Raw genomic sequence first — 5,462 nt, 5'->3', positions numbered from 1 at the left:
CCATACAGGCAAGTCATCCAAACGTCTAAAGAAACTGTCATATTTTTGAGCAGGAACGTGGATGGAACCATAAAATTAATCTTATAAAAAATATTAGCAGAGAAGCCAAAAAGTATATTGGACAACCCATGGTTTCACATGAGAGTTATTTTCAGCATGCAGAGAAACTCATCTGGCTTTAATGCATACAGCAAAAGTATAGCAGTTAGCTAACCTAGCACTAAATAATGCTTCTGTTATGAATAAAGACAATAAAGCAGTTTCATTTCAGTAATCTATACATATTCTTTTTCCTGTAATTGCAGCATCAAGTAGAAATAAAGCTTAATGAGAAAAAAAAATTAAAATCTCCTAAAATATTTTAGAAGAAATAATGACAGTTGCTCTTCTAATAATTTAGCAGCATTTTATATGGACTTGTGAGAATCAACTGAATTGAAAATAAAATTTATTTTTTTTACTTTGATGAACTAACTGCAAAATTATTACTTTCCATGTTTCAGTGTTCATTAAGATTTTTCTATGATTAAGATAAAATTTATGTGACAGAAAGAGATAAGCTAGCATACTGGTGTTATATAGTCATACGACTTAATTGATTAAAATGAATTTTCAACAGATTTTTTAATGCATTTCAATCCAAGATTACATCTCTTGCATGAAAGTCCCAGTCCTCAAAATATTTCTTTAACAGCCCCTTATTCAGAAGATTTAATGGGCACCCATCTTCTTACAGGGCATTACAACATAACATAATTTATTTTCATTTCTGCTAATAAAAAATTTAAAAAGCCAAACTCTTTTTTAAATGGAAGATACAACAATTAAAATCTCAAAAGTATTTTTTCACTCTTTCTGTTCTAGCTTCCACTGGGTGCCAACTTAGTGATAATCAGTATTGATGTAAAGCAAACTGCAGTTTTCCAGCCAAATAATTAAGAAAATTTACTATGACAATGCAAAGCCAAGGCAGTATTTTGTACTGTGATATGCACTCCAGATCTGAAAAATTCTTTCTCCATTAGAGAAGTTACTACCATTATGCCAAGATAAATAAGGGCTCTGATAAATGTTCCAAAATGAGAGACTCATTTGTCCCTTATCCAAATGCTACAGCATAGCAGAGTGAAAAAGTTTTAGGATAGACTCTTAGATCCTGTAAAAGAGACAAGTGAAATATACTGAAGGCTCCAAAACACTACAGAGGAATAGCGTGGATACCTGTATAACAGCACAGTTAACAATCAGCAGAGAAAGCAGGTGTTGTGTGATAATAACCAAAGAAAACAGAGAAGTTAGATTTAAAAACATAAAAGAGTAATCTTTGCTTTTGTAACCCAAAGGGATCCAATGAAGCCTTTCCAGATGGAATTAAACAAGATCTTGGATATAAGACTCAAGCGGAGAGATCATGATGCAAATAGCAGGCTCTGTCCTTATAAAGAACATCTGTTGTGAAGTTGTTTACATTCCTACCAGAATGAAAAAGAGTATAGCTAATTCTCCATTGCAGCCAGACATGTTAGGGGGAGTATGAAGTTACTGTATTCTTTAATACATTATAAACACACGCGGCTTTTCACTAACTCACAATTTTGTTACCTCAAAAAAACAGACAAAAAAGGGATTTGGGGCACAGAGAAACGTTCTGTATTCATTTGCATATAATTTGCCAGGGATTTATTTCTACATTTTTCATTATTTTATATTTTATTATATGAGTATTTGTAGTTTATTTCCTTCCCATTACAGGGAGGAAACAGTGTCTATTCATGAGTCCCTTGCTGAGCCGTCTACTAGAAATGGAGAGTTTCAAGCCTGTGGGTTAGCAGTTTGCTCTCACTCTTCCAGAGATAATAGCTAGACTGTGTTTAACCAGAGTTCCTTAGGAAATTAGAGATAGGTCATAAATGCTAGGTTATTACTGCATTTTAATATTTCTCTGCTCTGCTGTCCTGCTCTAGGTTTTCAAAAGTAGTTGTGGATTTTTTTTTCTTTTTTCTTTTTATTTTTATTACTAGGAACTCAATGACACTCAAACAGAGATCACCAAGTGCTTGTTCTGCTGTTCCTATGTTCCTCCCATCTCACCCAGTCTGGGCAGGAAGCAAGCAGTGGAAGAGGCAGAACAGCTCCATCCTCCCCTGCAGTGCAATGGGTGGCCAGTGGGAGGGGGAGAACAACCACACAAAATGTTCTTGATTTGCATTAAACCCACTATATTACATGTTACCACTTTTCACTGCCTGCTGTGTCTTAACAATGAAGTTTTAAAATAGTAGAGCTAAAGCTATGATTTTAAAAACCACATAATAAAATTAATTTTTAATAAGTCTGTTCATTTTTATGCCACATAATTATTGCGTTTCTCACTATTTGTGCTCTCTCCATCAGCACTGCTGCTCAACACTGCATTCCAAGTGGTTAGTGCTCTTTCTTTACTTTACCTATATACACACACACACACACACATATATATGCTATTTCCCAGTAAAGGCTAGCTCAGACTTCATCACTGAACACAAAATGAGAGCTGTGAATTTATTACACAGAATAATGTAGGGTAGAAGAACATTAGAGCAAAATTAGATGGCAAATACAAAGACCACTAAGAGCAAAGGAAGACCAAAGAGATGTAGTTTGTGAAGAAGGTTTGCTATAAATAAATTTCAAAAGTGAGCAATATAGTCTGTGCATGGAAAAAACAATAGTAACAGTGCTTAAGAGCAAAAGAGGAAATATATTTGTAACTATAATCCTATAATTTCTAGCTTCTACTATACATTTTTTATGGTGAAGACCATATTGTAACATCTAATCTTTACCTTGCCACTTTTTACTTTTGCATCTTTCATTTTTGGCTTTCAGAAAAACAATTTTTGAAACAGTCTGAGCATATATGATTTAGAAATAAATTACACTAATAAATATTTTTACAGTAACTTGAAACTACAAACAAAATCTTTCTTTTCTTCTTCCTACACAAACTAGAGAATAGACTTGTAGAAGAAACTTTACTATTAGCACAGCAGCCTGATTACACAGGGCAATTACTAATTTTGAAGTACACTAGAAAGACATGACCTGATTACAGCACAGTGATTAAGATACAGATATAGATTAAGATTAGGATGTACTGATATGACCAACAGAATAAAATTAAAGTCACCTTTCTAACAGCTAGTGATTTACAAAAGATCTTACACTTTGCAAAAGTTGTAGTGAAGCAAAGGTAATTCACACTTCTGAAACATTTAGCTTCACACCATCTCATCCATTTCCATGGGAGCCAGGCAACTACACACCTTTGAAGTAATGGCCTTGATCCTGTTTCTGAAAGCACTTGTATATGTTTCACATGTGTGGTTTACTTTATACAACCCTGAATTATTATGAGCTATTTACCATGTAAAAATCAAACACATGACAAACAGCTGCAAGAGTAAAAAGCTATGAAATGTCAAATACTAATGTCACTCTGAATTTTTGTACTCTCTGAAGGAATCTTTTACAGACCAGATAATCATGCTGAATGGTCATTCTCAGACAGTGAGAAGTATAGTTGGAGCCAGACTCTTCTTTCTAGGGAGAGCAGTTCCTTTGCCATAATTAGAGGCACTGCAGCACCCTCCACAAAACACAGTCGTTTCTTTAATAAGTGACACTGAACACTATTCCAGCCTACAGCAGCTTTCTCAGTTTGAAACACAAAAGCAGTCAAGTCTCAAAAACTTCAAAGAAAGCTTCTCATTTTATTTTCTCCTTGATCCACTGATAGAGCAGTTCATTTTCTTGAATTTTGTAAAATGACTTTTTCACTCATCGGACCTGTGTAACAAACCACTATCTCAATCACCAAAGGTTCCTGTTTGACTCATCCGCTTTTCCTTTGGCCTTTGGGTAGGAAGCTTCACTTCTGAAACATTTTCTAAATTCACTTTCGTGAACTTGTCTCCCTCAGTTGCACTTTGTTCCATTTCAAAAAATAATTGCATTTCCTGCAACATAATGTGCTAGTTTCAGGTTTTTAAATTTCATCAGGACCCACATTTTCTTTCTTAGATAGAGCAGTGTCTTTTCTTTAAAAAGTACCATTTTATAGCACACAATCAGTTATAACATGGCACTTTTTAAGCAGTAACTGCTATAACATAACATTTTTCCAGAATTCTCAGTTTCATTCTAAATTAAAACAGTTTTTTCACTAAGACATTTGTACTCTCCTGTATATTGTTTTTCTTTTTGCTGTCAAAGATTTTTTCATTTCTGAACTTTGTTGCTTCAGTCTATTCTAAGACAGTACCTCCTCTGAGGAAAACTCTTTAACAAGACAGAACTGCCAATAATCCTAATATTTTTCAATGTTAAAAAGGCTGGAAGGGTATAAAGTTCCACTCCTCCAGGCTTTTTCTTCCTCAAAACAAATAGGCCAACTTCACATAGGTATTCCCTGTAGGGAATGTAGTTAATCCTTTTCAAGATTCAGGAACAAGCCCTGTAATATGAATTATATTTTCATTTCTAGGTATACCATCTACTAATGAACAAACCAGAAAGTTGCAGAAGCTCAGAGCATAGTAAACTCATACACAACTGTGCTCCAGAAGAGCGTAAAATGGGCTATGTTATGATCTTTGCTTACTTAGACCAACTGGAACAGAAACACTGTCATTTTATATTAATGGTGAAATGCGGCTGAGTTGAGTCTGTTCACCATTACTAAAGTTTTATGTAGTCAGTTTTACCATCTTCTGTACGACAGCAGATTTTAGCCTACTTCCTTAACTGCAAAGGTTAGACATCAATCTTCAAAACATAAATATATCCGAGCAGATATATTTTCAAAGAATGATCACTACATAGAAAAAGGAAGGAGTAAATAGAACAGCTTCTGAACAACACAAAACCAGTATAAAGCATGTGGTCCCAGAGATATAAAGCAAGTCACAGCTGTTTGATCAAGGTTCCCCAGACTCAGAGTCAGAACTGATGTTTCACAAGTGTGCACAAGTTTGACAAGATTCATAGTGTCAGCTGCCTTTTGTCTAGCCAAGTATCTTCTTTCTCCTGCTCCTACTGTGCTGCTTCTCTGCCTTCTTGTTTCCTTCTCCAGTGTTTCCCATGTGGGCTCCCCAAGCCAGCCAGCCAGCCACGTTTCCCTCTGCCCGAGGTTCACTCTCACCCCCCTACTTTCTGCAGCCCGCACGTCCCACTCTCACCTCTTCTTCCTCAGCCGTGTCCCATCTTCCACAGCCACTTCCCTCTGTGATCTGGGCTTTCTTTCCTGAGCCCAGGGAGGCAGAGGCCAGAGCCAAAGCCTGGCAGTGCACAGAGCCCTGAGGGAAGGGCTGTGTCTGTATGCCCAGCCTCACCTTCTTCCAGGGCATCCCAGCTTTAACCAACCAGCCCTCCACAAAGACAGCAAGACCCGGAGAGCCTACAAACTCCATGAGAAGACAGAA

Source organism: Tyto alba, unplaced genomic scaffold (assembly GCF_018691265.1).
Source record: "Tyto alba isolate M040663 unplaced genomic scaffold, T.alba_DEE_v4.0 Super-Scaffold_1, whole genome shotgun sequence".
Taxonomy (NCBI): domain Eukaryota; kingdom Metazoa; phylum Chordata; class Aves; order Strigiformes; family Tytonidae; genus Tyto; species Tyto alba.
Note: the sequence above shows the minus strand (reverse complement) of the source record.